The following is an 18,203-nucleotide window of genomic DNA, read 5'->3' as shown; positions in this document are numbered from 1 at the left end:
ATTTAACTTATATCTCCAAGCACAGAAAAACTAAGACATTTCAATACAGTGATTAAACCACAATGAATTTATGGGTAGGAAACGCTAATTCTGAACAGGAAGGTGGACATTAAACGCATTTAGAGAAAGGAACGCATAATCATAAGAAAAGTGTCTAAGCCCAAAACTAGCCGACGGATAATATCAATTCAGAGACAGACGGGATATCAAACAATACACAAATATTGACAGTGACATTAGGTTGAGATTCTATGGACATATTAAAAGAATGCATCCAGAGAGACTAACAGAACAAATAGTCTAATTGTGCCTGTTTTAGATACAATGAGATGGATTGGCGAAATCAAAACCGATTTGAAACAGACGGGAATTACTCCAGCAGATGTCCGAAACATTGTAATCTTCACATCCAAAATTCACAAATAGCAAGTTGACCAAGAGGAAAAGTCAAAGAAGACTGGAACAACCCGGTCTGAAGACATAAAGGAAAGCCACAGTAAAAGAAATATGGCCAAGAAGGAAGGCAAATGCACCCTGCAAGTACTTCGCATATAATTATAATAATTGTTCCGGTGTTATCCGTGGAACGCAGAGAGGTGAAAGAAGGTGAGGGCTTGAATGGATCTATGTACGATAAACTTTATAATAAAGATTATATTTCTTTACAGATCACAAACTTAACAAAATTCTTCACTAGGTGAAGGAGCACGTAATCAGCTACAATAACAATTTTGATACAAGAATAGAAAAAAAATAGGGAATTTACCAGTTTTGAGCTTCAAGCTCCAAATTTACAAATCTACCACGTCGCATGTGTTGCGTTTAATTAGATAAGGAGGTATACATATCTCCCAATACACCATTTTCACGAGAACTTGGCTCCAACAGTAACAATTTACGGCCTTCCAAAGGCACCACTCAAAAATTACACAAATCTCAAAAGAGAGCTTATATGCTCTACAATTTCAACCAAGGAGGCTGCGCTCCCAAACTCTTATAGCCTACACAAGGCAACTTTAAAAAAACCTTATCTTTGGCCTCTCTAGGAACAACCTACAATTTACAATCTACTTTATATAGGGGTATCTAGTACCCATACTACTGGGCCTTCGTGAAAAGAAGAACAGGTTAAATTACTGGCCCCAATTAAAAAATGTGTGCACGTGTACACTTGCGCTCCTTCAAAACCAAGTTTTAAAACCCTACTTGGGCTTGTGACCCGATGATACAGAGGCTAAACCTTCACTACTGAGGTGACTAGAAGGAAAGTTAATTAATGCTTTACAGGAAGGAAAACAGTTACAAAATCGTAGTCACCTCAAGACAAATAGAAGGGAAACTCGAGAGGGTAACGCACTCTCTATCCCCGAATTCACAGTTTAATTTTACATTAGTAAGAAGAAGTTTACATTTTTAGAAAACGAATTTTTACATAGTTAGAAATTAGAACCTTCCCCTCGTGTAAGTTTGCGGAGATAGCTACAGAGATATAAAACTGATGGCCACTACCTGGGCTGATGTTCTGCCTGCCGAAGAATGAGGCTCCCCGCCTCCTCTCTTAACACACACAGTCAGTAATTTGACGATCAATAAGACAAGGTTGCTTAAAAAAGCCGCAGCTTTTATACCCGAGAGGAGGGTTCGAGAAGACTCTGGACTAAATCCGGTCACACCCACTCATTTTTATTGGCAGAATAAAAAGTTACAAGAAGCCTGTGATTGGCTGAAAAATAATTACAGAAAATTTGTAATTGGCCAGACTCACAGCTTGCGGGATGAGAAGGAAGTGTTGCAAACCATGAAGTATCAAAATAAATTAAAGTCAATTTAGTTGAGAAAACCTCTAAACACAAAACTTCTTTAACTCAAATTATTTCACCTTGCACCAGAGTGCATGACCTCAGTTTTTATTGTAGAGACATCTATGGAGAAAAGTTCAAACTTTTTGTCTACACCAAAACAAAACAAATAAATCCAATCAGTTTAGGAAACTTTAAAGTAACATATTACTCAGTTATTCAGTAGTGACATCTTCTGAACAATGTCCCAACTATATGCCCACCGCCGTCTCGATCCTCCTATACTGCCTGCTCTATGCGAGCCTTTTTGCGACTACGCTGCGACAACATTTCTCCGCTAGATGGCAGACATAGACGCACAATGGTCTAAACTTATTCTAATGACGACAGCCTACAAAACACTATGCAGTATGGTCATATGTTCACTGAAGCTCGTAAATTACATCAGTAATATTAAATACCGGCAATATTACCTGCACGAAGTCGCAGTTGGCCTCTTCATGCACAATTTAAAGATTTTCCTGGACGAAGGCTTGGAGTGGTACCGTACTTTTTCTGTTCTTGCCAACGCAATATCAAATAATAGAGGTCTTACGAACTTGGTTAGGATAATATCACTAACATTTTGCTGATGTTCTTTGACCTCACACTGTAACAAAACACATTCTGAAAGTTTTTTAAATATTTGTTTTAAGTCGCACCGATACAGATGGGTCTTATGGCGATGATGGGATAGTAAAGGCCTAGGAATGGGAAGGAAGCGGCCGTGGCCTTAATTAAGGTACAGCCCAGAATTTGCCTGGTGTGAAAATGGGAAACCACGGAAAACCAACTTCAGGGCTGCCGACCGTGGGGTTCGAACCCACTATCTCCCGGATGCAAGCTCATAGCTGCGCGCTCCTAACCGCACGGCCAACTCGCCCGGTATTCTGAAAGGGAAGATGTCGCAAGTCCTCGTATTATGCTCATACGCTTGAAGGACTTCGACAATAGGGCACATCAGTTTAAACGAACTCCTGGAGATGCTTCACCAGAGCAACAAAACAAGGTTTTGGGTATCGAACTCCTCCTCTGTTCTGATGTATAATCAGTTCCATTTAGAGGTGTCGAAGCTCTAGGCAGTGAGATGTTGCTGACACAAATGTCACACTCCATCCTCTCTTCAACAACACGAACCTAGTACCCGCAAGCTAGGATTTGATTTCATGTTTCTAGTTTGATTGGAATATTATCGTCTGGATATCTGAGGTTGCCCAAAATGTCTAAAAATGAAGGCGTTTAGTGATTGTCCGTCACAATTTTTATCGCAAGGAATCCACTATCCTCCACGGCTTAAATCACCTTCTGGAAAAAATCCGCAGCCTCTTTCCAGTCATTCGACCGAGCCAGGAATGGAATGAATGAAGCCCCCATCTAGCAGGGATGATGGGAATTGTGCCGGCTGGCGAAGCCTGTCGCACCCCTCCGGGGCAATGAGTAATGAATGACAGATGAAATGAAATGATATTCGAGAGTGTTTCTGGAATTAAATATGACAGGGAAAATCGGAGTATCCGGAGAAAAACCTGTCCCGCCTCCGCTTTGTCCAGCACAAATCTCACATGGAATGACCGGGATTTGAACCACAGAACGCAGCGGTGAGAGGCCGGCGTCTACCGCCTGAGCCGCGGAGGCTCCATCAAATTCTGAAATAAGGTGTAAAGGCGCAGATGCGAGAGTAATCTGAGGATATCCAATTACTTCCTTCATTAGGCCCTTGCCTAGATAAAGCCGACAGCCGCTTTTCTCTCAATTCTCTTCTAGACTGTATTTCATGGAGTCGTATATTTTCTGGCTGCGAACAACCTTGCTGAGATTGGCAACATGGTATACAACAGTTGAATATTTCGGGGAAAGAATCTGAAGTTTCAGTTCTACGAAAAAATATACCTTGCACGAACGGAAAGAAACAAGTACCAACACCTTAAAATCAATTTTTGAAATATCTATAAACATAACATGATTAATTCATATCACAGTTCTATTCAAAATATAGCTAGTACGAACGAAAGTGACCAGACAAGTTTACTCATTGTACAAAATAACTCAGGTTTTCGCACACATTCATGCACCAATAACACAGTGCTACACCCACACTGACAGCGAAGATTGTGCGTCTACTGCTGCACTCTTGCGGCGATTTCGATAATTATTGGTAGTCGCGCCTTCCTGTGTTAAACTAGTGACATAGAGCAGGCAGTATAAGAGGATCGAGATCGAGACGGCGGTGTATATGCCTTAACTGTTTCAAGATTCGTCTGATAGATAGCGCTACTTAAGGCGCTTCTTTTAAATGTGCGGGGTTGAGGTGTACCGCCCGGTACAATAATAATAATAATAATAATAATAATAATAATAATAATAATAATAATAATAATAATAATAATAATAATAATAATCTTTATCTTTCGTAGAGTGTTGATCTCAATATCGCCCGTCAAACCCGGCAGCGGTAGTAGGATTTTTGAAGGTAGAAGAAAAGTCCATTCGACACTCCATGTAGTACGATGTCGGCATGTAAAAGATTTGTGGTGGCATATTTAGTGTTCACTCAACAAGATTAATTAATTGATTGATTGCCAGCAGAGATCTTATCCCAGCATCTGGTAGAGTAAAAGAGAACTTCGTAAGTGTCGTGCAGGCAGCCTATATGATATCAAACTGAAATGCCTGCCCGTAATATCTGATGCCGTACTCTTATTATTATTATTATTATTATTATTATTCTTATTATTATTATTATTCATTATCATTTGCCTTGTCGCTGCAACCATTGATCTCTTCTCTCTGTGATCCTTTTCTTCTCTCCATAACGTTGGCATCCCATCATCTCAACTACCTCTTCAATGATCTTCTTCCGTGGTTTCCCTCCACCTTTCTTTCCCATCACCTTGCCTACGAACAAGTTCTTTATGAAGTCGTTATGCCGGAGAATGTGACCGAAAACTGACGCTTTTCTCCTTTTTATCGTTGTTATTAAATGTCTCTGGGTGTTTATTTCTCTAAGCACTGCTTCATTAGTTTTCTTCTCAATCCAGCCAGTTCTTGTCATCTTCCTCCATAGCCACATTTCCACTGCCTCTAGTCGTTACACGTCCTCCTTCAAGAGAGTCCATCCTTCACAGCCATATAGCGGCACACTCCAAATGAACGTTTTGATTAACAATTTCTTTTGTTCAGTATTTAAGGATTTATTAGTTAAGAGCTGCTTCTTCTTCTCAAAGGCTTTCTTACACAGGGAAATTCTTCTTTTTATTTCCACAGTGCCTCTGTTGTCATCGGTAATAACTGATCCTAAGTAGCAGAACTTGTGCACATGTTTTTTTTAAATATTTCCAATTCTGAGATGTGCCTCTGGCTTCATCTTAGATTTGCTTACAACCATAACATTAGTTTTATTTACATTAATGTTAAGTTGGAAATCTTTTAAGATGATGTTAATTTGTTGAGCATGATCTGCATGTTCTTCACATTGTCAGCCAAAAGTGCAATATCGTCGGCAAATCTAATACAGTGTACAGTTGTTCCATTTATTTTAATGCCAGGTGTCTTTGATTTAAACATTTTCATGGCTTCTTCAATGTACAGATTAAATAGAAATGGTGATAAGGAACACCCCTGTCTTACTCCTTTCCTGATCCTCACCTTGCATACTTTATCATTACTTTCGATGTTTATTCTTTGATTGATGTAGAGGTTTAGTATTGCTCTTCTGTCCTTCCAGTCCAAGTGAATATCCTTCATAATTTTGAACAGTTTTCCACTGAACATTGTCAAAAGCTTTTTCCAGGTCTACAAAAGCTATATATGTATTTCTGTTAAGCTCTAGTCTTCTCTCCAAGATGGTTTTAAGTGCTATGATAGCATCTCTCGTTCCTACTTCTTTCCTGAACCCAAACTTATCATCATCTAGACTCTGCTCAATTTTCATTTTGATTCTGTTTTTTAATATGCATGTGAATATTTTTGCTGCATGTGAAACAAGGCTTGGTATTCTGTAATTGGAGCATTCTGTTGAATCTCCTTTTTTTGTGCAGAAGTACTGCTTTGCTTTCTACAAAATCCTCTGGCATATCTCCGTTTTCATAGCAGTACCTGGTGATTTTGAAGAGTTCATCCTTCAGCCATTTTCCAGAGCTTTTGCACAGTTCAGCAGGCAGTTTGTCTGGTCCAGGAGCCTTTATCTTCTTCAGCTGTTGCAGTGCTGTTTCGAATTCACTTCTCACTATGGGAGGACCTAGTTCATCTTGTGAAACCTGGTCTTGTTTTATGGTGTACTCATCTACACTGTCAATTTCTTCTCCATTATATGGATCCTCCAAATACTCTTTCCATCTCTTCATTACCTCCTCATCTTCAATTAACAGATTTCCTTCCGTATCTTTTATTATATTGGGTTTCATTTTAGCCTTGAATTGTGTTGTTTTTACTTGATTGTATGCTCTGTCAACATTTCCGATTTTCATATCATGTTCTATACTTTTACAAATGCCATCCATCCATCTATCTTTCTTTATTTCTTTCTTTCGCCTCACGGCACTTCTGCACTTCTGTGTAACTAAGTTTTTAGTTTCTTATAATTTATCATTCCTTCCGGAGTATTTTTTCGGTGTTCTTTGTTTTTTTTCCTGAATGAGATTTAGTATTTCTTCAGTCATCCAGTTCTTCCTGGGTTCAAGCGTCTTTTTTCCTAGCACTTCATCTGCTGCCGTTGTAAGTGAAGCTTTGACAGCATCCCAATCTGTTTTGTTATTGTACATGATCGTGTCTGTCTTTTCTTCAAATGCTACTTGTGTTAAAGGATCATTTAACTTTTCTAGATTCCATTTCTTGCTTCTTGGTTTCCTAAACTTCTTCAGCCTAATTCGACATTTTGCTGTCAATGTCTAAGCCAGGGTAGCTCTGGCATGACGTTACCTGATTTTTGTACCTTCTCTTAACTAGAATGTAGTCAATTTGGTATCTGTTATTATCTCCGAAATCCTTCCACGTGTAACGTCTTCTATTAGGCATATCAAATACAGTGTTCATTATGATCATGTCCTATTCTTCACAGAAGGTCATCATACGTTCTCCTCTATCATTTGTTCTTCCTAGACCAAACCTGCCAGCAACCTTTCTAGTAATATTGCTGCATACCACAGCATTCAAGTCTCCCATTATGATTATGTTATCTTTGTCATTGTTTAGTTTAATTATATCTTCTATTTTATTATACATTTCCTCAACTACATCGTCGTCATGTCCAGTAGTAGGGAAGTAAACCTGTATTATTACCATATCTGTTTGTTGGGCAGCTATTTTCACCATCATTATTCTATCATCAACATGATATGTGTTTAGCACGTTGTTTGCCCACTTCTTTCCTAATATTACAGCTACTCCATTTTCATTTCCACTGTACACAATTCTGAATGTGTCACTGTGGAAATCACCTTTGCCAGGCCATCCAGTTTCACATAATCCCATGATATCTATATTGTTTTCATCCATAATTCGTTTGAGTTCTCCTAGTCTTCCGGTTCTTAGCATTGTTCTTGTATTTCATGTCCCTATTTTAATCCCTTCTCCAAACTTCTGAGGATTTCGCTTATTGACGACCTGGGATACCTCAGTTACTCCCTTCCGAATCTTGGTGTCCGAGTACCATGATCAGTAGTATCTAAGTTACAATTCATACTCTCCATGGTTGCTATACTAGGAAAAATAATGTGGTGGTTTCCCGTTGCCTTACACATCGCAGTTTTACTCCCATTCAAGTCTTCCTGACCATGCCAGTAAATTTTCAGCGACAGTCCAGTAGACACCTTAGTCCTGCACTGTGCTGATACTGATTGCGCAGCTTCCACTACCAGGAAGAGAGACTCCTCCGCCTTTCCAGCTGTTGGGACATATCCTCATCCACCCTTCAAGCCGTTGGTCCTCTTCACCTGTAACCCTAGGTAGGGGCCCTATAACAGGGTACTACCATCCGGAGCCAGATGGACCCTGGTTTTTTAACGAAGTTTATACTCCTCGTGCTCCTCTTTCCTCGTCACTTGCGAGATGAGGCCCCGGGCTTGCAACCGGCATGGCGGAGTTATTATTACAGAAACACGCATTAGATGTTAAATCCTTCTACATAGGGTTGGCGTCAGGAAGGGCATCCAGTCGTAAAACAGGGCCAAATCCACCGTTCAACGCAGTCATACGCGCGATGCCACAGATGTGGCAAAAACGGCATGAGGAGGAGAAGAAGAAGAAGATGAAGAAAAGATAGAAGTCCGATCGCGAACATGAAATTGAAAGACTCTCGAGGTCTCACAAACGTAGGCCCTAATACCATATTGCCGGTAGCGTTGGAGCTTCGTGTCGCGTGGTGTCTAGTTTCCCCGTACGGGCTGTATCCCAGGACATGGGACAGGATTTCTATTACTTCCTGTGGGTGGGCGACACAGACGAAGATTACACGCACGGTATCCTTTGCCTGTTGTAAGAGGCGACTGAAAGGAGCTTCAGGAGATCCCAAATCGGAAATGTGGGTTGGCGACCAAGGGGCCCTTACCTGAGTCCTGGCATTGCATCCACTTACTTGTGCAAGGCTCCTCACTTCCATGTATCCTTTGCGACCTCTTGTTCTTTTCCGATGTGACAGTATTAGAGTATTAGAGCATTCGAGGCCTAGGGAGTCTTTCATTTTCACGCCCTTCGTGGCCCTTGTCTTTCCTTGTCCGGTACTTCATTTATCGAAGTGTGGGATTTCTTGTATTTTTCTCTCTGCCTCCCTGAATGTCGTAATAGGCGCCTGAAAGGGGCACCCATTGGATGATGGAATTAGAACCATGAGACTACTTGTGGTTAGCACCATAACGTACCATGGGTCGACGTTACTTGCGATTAGTACCACCATGTGAGGAACACCATGGGTATACGTTACCTAGGATCAGTACCATTATGTATGAGCACCACGGATCTGGGCGTTGCATGTGTTTTGTACCATCGTGCGTATCCCAGCGAGGTGGGAGAGCAGGCACTCGGCTGCAAAGACTAGCGTCTAGCGGGAATAGGTGCCGAGCGCTGCGCTCGAATGGGTAGGTTCCACTGTGCTCGGAATGGGTCTGCGTTATCTATGAGTAGTATCATTATGTAGTCCGACTCATTGGCTGAATGGTCAGCGTACTGGCCTTCGGTTCAGAGAGTCCCGGATTCGATTCCCGGCCGGGTCGGGGATTTTAACCTTCATTGGTTAATTCCAATGGTCCGGGGGCTGGGTGTTTGTGCTGTCCCCAACATCCCTGCAACTCGCACACCACACATAACACTATCCTCCACCACAAAAACACGCAGTTACCTCACATGGCAGATGCCGCCCACCCTCGTCGGAGGGTCTGCCTTACAAGGGCTGCACTCGGCTAGTAATAGCCACACGAAATTAAATTATTCCCATTATGTAAGCAGCACCATGGGTGTACATAGCCTGTGATTAGTACCAATATTGGAGGAACATCATGAGCCCACGTTACCAATGATTAGTACTATTGTGAGGGGTCGGTGACCTGGATTTTGGACCTCTTTGGAATATACAGGGTGAGCAACATAAAGCGGAACCAGCCCCGCAGTCCGGCAGCACAGCCTGCACGCGAAAGGTGCGTGCGTGGCAGGAAGTCCGCAGTAAATACAAGGTCGCGTAAGCTATATTTAACTAACTAACTAACTAACTAACTAACTAACTAACTAACTAACTAACTAACAGCACAAAACAACACACAAATAAAAGTAAAAGTAAAAGTAAAAGTTGAAACTGCCTTCCTACGTTGTTCAAGCATTTCTGTACCTGCTTAAGAAATTGTTCATTACCCTCTGCAGTTCTCTCTGAGAAATGACATCGACTTCTTGAGGAATGGTATTTCGAAGTTTATCTAAAGTGTGTGGGTTTGTTTTGTACACTTTCTCTTCCAATGCCCCCCAGAAATAAAAATCGCAGGGGTTATATCAGGTCGTACATTGTTACAGATTACTCTATCTTCAAACACTGCATGGATTTCCTGTGAGGAAAAGTGGGCTCTATGTGACGTCGCAGAGACATGCTGGAAAACTGCGACACTTCTTTCCCTCTCAGTTAATTGTCCAAAAAACGGCCGCTAAATGGTTAGCACATACCTATCACTATTGACAGTTTCCAAAAATAATTGGTCCTATTATTTTCTCGCCGCTATTAGTGCATCACAATCCAATTTTTGCATCATGCAGGGGTAATTGGTGAAGCTGATTAGGCTTTTCAGTACTCGAATAACGATTATTTTTTATATTAATATATCCACTTAGCTAAAACCAAGATTCGTCCGAAAATAACATTAGGTTAGGGTCAATCTCTCCATCATGTATGGCATTCAAAACCCATTCACGAAATCGCATTCGTAATGCAGGGTCACCCGGTTTAATTTCTTGCACTGCAGTAAATTTATACGGTTTTAACTTCAGTAACTTTGTACCCATTCGACCCAAGGCCGACTCACTCACTCACTCACTCAGGAATTCACGCACGCAGGATGGAGTGGTTCCGCTTTATACCAAATACAGTAGAGACAATACGCGACACTTACGGATTTAGCCTTGTTAAAATGGGAGACAATTCGACGGTGGCGCTCCTAGTGACTTGACCTGACAAAATCGCGCTAAATTCAAATATCAATGGAAATGTATATACGGAAATGGATAAATAAATTACGTCTAGAAAGAAAGTGTTATTGAGGTATTAACTTCGAAGTTGCTAAAGCAATTCTGGATAAACGAATGAAGAATTATTTAAAAAGGTTATTATTCAAAGATCGAAATTAGACATATAAACAAGATGTGAAATGGACTGTTGTGAAATGGCTTGATCTTTCATTTATGCATTACTTGTTTAGCTTTAGCATTCGTGCCTGAACTCTTACGGTTGGATTTGTCTTTTTTCTCATTTAAAAACATTGTATCATCAACATTAAGACACTTGTCAATAAAAATATCGGCACATTCCTTACACATATGATGCAATGAGTTAACATTTAATAGCTGGACAATTTTCCTCTTAACATGAAGCCTACTAACAGAAAGAACATCTGTTAATCTGAGAAGAGGGATAAAAGAAAGAAAAGTATGAAAATGTCGCCGATAGTGATGCTTTAAGTAATATTTACGTACAATTAGAGTAAAAATGTAACATACCCTTGGCTGTATAGTCGAGAATTTTTAAAGTCGCTGGCCTGGAAATAATCTGAATAAATCTTATAATTCTTATATAAGCGTAACATCCCTTCTTTCTTGTACACCTTATCCAAATCACTTCTGTGACATTTCAAAACCCACAGATCACACCTACAACAACACATCGGTATTGAAGGTTAACTGCTGCACTATACAATAAAATATGCGTATTACATTTTAAGCCAGTTAAAATATGGGTCGAGCAGGTCAGAAGATTATGAAGTACTATAAAGATCTCTGCCACTGGAAGAATATATATGCAAACACAGTATTACTTACATTTTCTTGTCACGAGGGAACCTGAAGAACGACCGCGCATTCTTCTCTACTTCATAGTTACTGCAGCCAAACACAGCACATACCATTCCCCTCATGTTGAGAGGAGATATCAAGGAATGACACACGCTACTATTTAATTATGTCAACTCACTGAAAACGCATAAATAACACCAAAAACTTCACACAAAAATACACGTGCTCTTATGACAGAATCAGTAGTTTTCAGGTCTACTCGCTAGAGAGAGCTCCAATAGCTGTCCCTCGAAATCTCGCTCAGTGTCGCGTATTGTCTCTACTGCTCACCCGGGTACAAGCATCATCCGAGAAAATGAGGCATTGTGAACTGGATCCACTGACTGTTTAGGATTCATGGCCATTTTTCATCATTCTTTTTAGATTCTATTCAGTGGATACATCTTGGATACGTCGTTTCACTTCGTTGCACCTCGCATCATTAGCGGCCGTTGACCTAACTGTTATGCCCCTTTAAACAACAAAAATTATAATCAGGATTTCTATCTCATTGTGGCAATGACAATGGTTATTGTCCTGGGACTAGCCTTGCACGGCTCGAGCGGCTGCGATGTTAGCGGTCATCTTTAGAGCAACACACTGGATGATAGTCATTATGTGTTACCCAACTGTTCGCTCAATGTTGTTCTTTTAATAAGATAACACCTTTCCTCTTTCTGAAGAAGCTGGTTTCATTTTTGGAATGCCTGATCGCTCAGTAACTGTATACATTTTTTAGAATCAAAAAGACCATTTTTGAAATTTAATAAACTGTCACAAGGTGAAATGTGCAGTTTTTGCAGGCAGTGTTTTTCTCATCAGAGAGTTGCTTGCTTCCCAGTATGTAAGGGTTTTTATTCACTTGTAGGGTGCCAAGGGCGCTAATTTGATGGATAGCTTCCCACTGTGATCGGAAAAGTCCTTCCACTTGTTTCAGAATAGGAAAATAAGGGTTTCCAAACTTTGTCTCTGATGCTCTTCTGAGCACATCGCATTCATGCATGTTCCTTAGGCATTCAGTAAAAAAAGGAAAACAGAATTTTGTAATTATACCATGTTTGATTTTAGTCTTGTAATTTAGAAAAATATTTACTTTCTTTGAAAGCTTAATTTAACTTCATTTATATAACGATACTTTATAAATCGACATAAATTATAAAACAATACGACACTTGACTAACAATTACAACAGTCTGGATCTGGAAACTTATTTGAAAAAATCACATGTTGCTGTTTTCGGATCAGTGGGACGGATCGAGACCAAGCGTTGTCACTGAAACCCGAATATCAGCGTCTACATTAGTACGTTTCTGTACTTCGTTTTCATTTGTGCGATAGCGCAAAATGTACACTCATACATGTGCGTTGTCATGAAAAACATTAACTGCGGTATTTCCTTTCTATAAATTGTAGGGCAGAGGGGATGTCATGGACCGACAAATCATTCAGAGACGTCGAGATGTGATGCAACGTGCAATTTCTGGAGCTAAACATGCCACTCCATCTGATTCTGCTCCCATATCATATATCAGTTTATTTTCCACTTCCTATCTGACTAGGTACTTCGGCTGGTTGATCTTCGTCAAGGGAGAGCAGTTGATGTTCAGTTTCAAGGAGATTTCTGATCCACTAGATTATCTGAACCAGAGGCGGAAAATATGGTCTGACTGTATATAACAGCAATTCCAAGTGTATCACAATTACATCACTTACGCTGCCTTATAGTATCTCTCCTTTTTCTGCTGCTGGCTTGTACCATCCATCGGCCAAATTAAAGGTTATATGTCGACGGCCTAGTTCTGATACCACGTATCTGACAATGATGTTCTTATCCATTTCTTTCCTTAAGACTGGTCACGCCTTCGCCGGCCCCGTGGAGTAGGAGTAGTGTGTCTGTCCCTTACCCGGAGGCCCCGGGTTCTATTCCCGGCCATACAGAGATTTTTACCTGTATCTGAGTGTTTGTTCGAGATCCACTCAGCCTACGTGAATACAATCGAGGAGCTATCTGACGGTGAGATTGCGACCCCGGTCTAGAAAGCCAAGAATAAGGGCCGAGAGAAATCGTCGTGCTGACCACACGACACCTGGTAATTTGCAGGCCCTCAAACTGAGCAGTGGTCGCTTCATAGGCCATGGCCCTTCGAGGCTGTAGTGCCATGGGGGCGGGGGTCACTCCTTCGAGCCACATACTGATATGCAGTCCATCAGAAACATTTTCGTTGTATTCATTTCCGCATGCGCATGTGTAAAAGAAAATGAATCTAACCGGATCTTACTGTAGAAATGAGTGAGTGCGTGGCATATTTACGCACTCCCTATAGCATAAGGTATTTAAGGTTCATTTTCCTTTACACACACTCATAGGATAATGAGCACAATAAACATTGTTCTGATTGACTGCATATGCGTATGTAGCTGGGACTAGGGGAAAGTTTTCATTCCCCTCCCCGAAGGGGAGGGGCGGGCCACCTAGAAGGTAACGCCTTCTCTCTGGCCAGGAGATTTGGCGGGTTTGGAGGATTAATTAGGTTTGTGGGCGGGGGGGATAGGTTTGATTCTGTGATGGAGTTGGGAGGGGGTTTCGACCTCTTGGCTAGGTATTTATTGATTTTTTCAGTTAGTACAGAATATTTACAAATTACAATTTTGGTGTTTTTACATATTGGTTTTTAACATTATCAGTCTTGTTCTGATGTTTCCGGTCTTCTTGCTGTTTTGGTAAAAGATTTGTCTCCAACGTATTGTTTTTACAGTTATAGTTGGGAATATGGAAATATATCCCTTGCCCCCGGTTTGATTGTTTGTGTTTATTGGGGGGCTATTAGGATATTTACAATAGGTGGTTACTTGAGCTGGGAGGCGTGACCAGTCTTAAGGAGAATAATGGAGAGAATGAATTTTGTCAGATACGTGGTATTAGAATTAGGCCGTCGATATACTGTATGTAAGTTATACAACAGTGAAGATATAGATCCTAAATTAGTATAACGATCTATGAATTGTGTGTGTACTATAAAATGTCACTCTTCGAAAACTTACAACTTGCATTATAGTTATGGACCACACTTGGGAAATGGCTGCTATGAAAATTGAATGCGCCACAAAGTATTTGTTCCTCTTAGGAAATCAACAATTTTAATCATGGTATAACATGTGTACGAAACTGTGAGGGAAGCTTTATTTAAGTCGGTCTTTTTATTAACAAACTAAAATTCTAATTTTTCTTGCATAGTAATTGCAAAGTGGAGATAAGTAGTTTTAAGTGAGGATATTTATATATTTAACAAGGTGTTGCTTTAAGTATGCAATATATATTAAAAGCTTATGCTAAAGCGCATATTCATTGCATAATTTGGTAATAAATATGAGGAACACTTCTGAGAAATATATATTATAAAAACGTGTTAATATTTATGATAGAGCTTGAAAGCATAATTAATGAAAATAGAAGAAGGATTACCTAGAAATATCACTCTCTCGGGTTTCTTCAAAACTGATTCATGTAACTGAAGCTGCCCTTATTTTCTAGTACATAAATATGTGGAAGTGGTAAGATGGTAGAGGTCAAGGAAGTTCAACGTCTGTCAGTGTTCTGCGGATGGCGGTGAAACTTAAGTCAAACTAAACCACTTAGTACTATTTAAGTTACTGGCGGCTCGTTTAATTTTGGCGATATGGGTTCACATATTTCATTTTAAAATGATAGTATAGTACATTCCGAGAGAAAATAAACATAAAATCATACTGTAGGGACAAAACACACACTCGCTTTAACAAAACATGTGAAAGTCGATACTGTAACTACCGACTGCTCTTAGCGAAAATAAATTTGAGGTTTGCATAATCTCCAAGACAATTTACCTACATATACACGTTAAATTGGATTTAATCCACTTTATTCAATACACAATGTTAACAAACTTTAAAATCAATACATGTTTAGGCCTTTTGGGCCATCGTGAGTACATACAAATCTTTTGGGACATCAAAATATAAAAGCACTTGTATGACAAAGTCTCTTTAGAAAATTGTATTTTCTCAGTGTGATCTTCTCTTTATATTTCTTGCGTATCTGTTATTATGATATGTAAACATCGTTAAAATGTTCATTCGTTTGTGATTTTGGGGTGGAGTCTATCTCGAATTAGCATCATTAGTTTCCCAACACCATCGTGGTACCGGGCGAGTTGGTCGTGCGGTTAGGAGCGCGCAGCTGTGAGCTCGCATCCGGGAAATAGTAGGTTCGAACCCCACTGTCGGCAGCCCTGAAGATGGTTTTCCGTGGTTTCCCATTTTCACACCAGGCAAATGCTGGGGCTGTACCTTAATTAAGGCACCGAGCTCGATAGCTGCAGTCGCTTAAGTGCGGCCAGTATCCAGTATTCGGGAGATAGTAGGTTCGAACCCCACTGTCGGCAGCCCTGAAAGTGGTTTTCCGTGGTTTCCCATCTTCACAGCAGGCAAATGCTGGGGCTGTACCTTAATTAAGGCCACGGCCACTTCCTTCCCACTCGTCGCCATAAGACCTATCTGTGTCGGTGCGAAGTAAAGCAATTAAAAAAAAAAAAAAAAAAAAAACATTAATTAAGGCAACGGCCGCTTCCTTCCCATTCTTAGTCCTTTCCTGTCCCGTCGTCGCCATAAGACCCATCTGTGTCGGTGCGAAGTAAAACAAATAGCAAAAACACCATAGTAGCGTCGCGCCATCTTCTCACTGTGCGCTTTCTTCCTGCGACTAAGAGCTTGAGAAAATCGCGTATCAAGTGAACCCCTTTCTCCTTCTCAGTCCAGAATTAACATCCTTGAACTGTCTGGAAAACGAACCCATGACTTTGGAACACGAGACAGCCACGCGACCTCGACAATGCGGATTAGTATTACAGTCGAACCTCGATATCTCGTTCCTCCAATACTCGAATTTTCAATATCTCGAAATAACTTCCATTTCCGGGCCGTTTGTCCAATTCTTCGCGTGTATTTATTTCTCTATTACTTCAATTTCGGTAACACAAATTTCTCGAAACAAACGTTTCCTGCCTTGAAGCAAAAAATACTCTGTAACTCAAATTTTGTACAACATTGACTGTGCAGTAGTTTATGAGGAAAAGTTAACAAGTACAGAAAGGGATACAGTGATGCTGGGAGCTAATAAGACGGGAACCGAAAAATAAACTTCTATTGATCGGCAAATCGAAGAATCCTCGTTGGTTTTCGGGTGTGAATTAATTACCGAACACATGTAAGGCTTTCCAGGCATTTGCTCTATTAACCAGCGTTTCGTCTTAGGTCTGACACTAGACTCATCAGAGTGGGATGTGTCAGACTCTACCCAATGACACTGGGGTGTATGCAGGTGACCTTCTCAGAAGCCCATATAAGAGGCACAGTCTGATAACTCCATACGGGAGATACATCTCCACAATGGAATTATTGCGCGCCTAGCAATTCCGAATGAAAAATTCAAAGTTCCCATGGAGGGAATTAGAAATTTTTCACCAATATAGCATATCAAAAACAGAACACATGTAAGGCTTTCCATTGTGGAGATGTATCATTTGATGAGTCTAGTGTCAGACCTAAGACGAAACGCTGGTTAATAGAGCAAATGCCTGGAAACCTTATATGTGTTCTGTTTTTGACATGCTCTATTGGTGAAAATTATCTAATTCCCTCCATGGGAACTTAGAATTTTTCAATTAATTACGAGTCACGTACGAAAGTAACTTCGGAAGTCGTGGATGACAAGCTCCATTTACGAATCTTAGCTGCGTGGTTTCGAACCTACGTACAGAGTCAGTCGAATATAAATTACAGTGTTTCTCACAGCAATAAATGTTGCTGAAAAGTATGTGGAAGAAAAGAAGGTTAACAGTAAAAGACAGAAGAGATTAACGATTTCTTTTCCAAAGATGTTAACGGAGGTATGTTTCTTGTTTCACTATTCTATGTACTGTACCCTGTATTCTAAAAAGTTACTTTAATAAGGGTCATAGTTAACGCGATGCCGTACAACTCGAGTTTGTTAGTATATTTCTAAGTATTGTGAAAAATACTGTATTCATTATAAGCCCGTAAATACATTTTATTCAATTATAAATGCTCAAAAACGGGTTTCTCTATATCTCGAAATAAAATTTAGCTCCCGAGGTGATTTGAGATATCGAGTTTCCACTGTATATAGTAGTTAGAGTAGTATAAACTATTAGATTTGTATTATATTTAGGAGGTCTATAATGCCTTAGCATTCTTCTGTGGATGCGTTCATTTTTCTCTCGATTTATCGGAACTTTTATCTTCCCTGTGGGTGGAGTCAAAAGGAGGCTACTAACAGGGGAGCACCCAAAGAATCTTTACTCGCTCTTTCGATCTCTAAGCCCAAAAGACGTATCCATCATCCTATGTTTTTCCATATAGCCGAGAAAATGTACAAGTAAGAATTCTTTTCTCTAATGAAAGACGTGAAAAGTTCATTTCCTGGAGAATCCTTACACCGTCTCCCACGATTATAAAACACAAGTTTTAAGCTATTACTGTAACAAAGATATCTACAGGTATCTAGTTTCAAACGTTTATTAACATTTCAATTAAACTCCACGAAAAAAATGGGAATGAAATATTGAAAAATACTATTAATATCAATATGCGGCATATCGTTACTTTTATTTAGGCGACTTTCCCACAAACTTTCTGAAAATCCACTTTCCACTTAAATAATTAAAAACAGAGTTTAACCATTGTCACCTTTTTTTACCCTGCATAGACGTCAATTATTCTCGTAGGTGACCTAACTTCCTCCATTCATCGATCATGATTCTACAACGGAAGCCGATTTATATGTACAGTTCG

This window comes from Anabrus simplex, chromosome 11 (assembly GCF_040414725.1).
Source record: "Anabrus simplex isolate iqAnaSimp1 chromosome 11, ASM4041472v1, whole genome shotgun sequence".
Lineage (NCBI taxonomy): Eukaryota > Metazoa > Arthropoda > Insecta > Orthoptera > Tettigoniidae > Anabrus > Anabrus simplex.
This window is presented reverse-complemented; position numbering follows the sequence as displayed.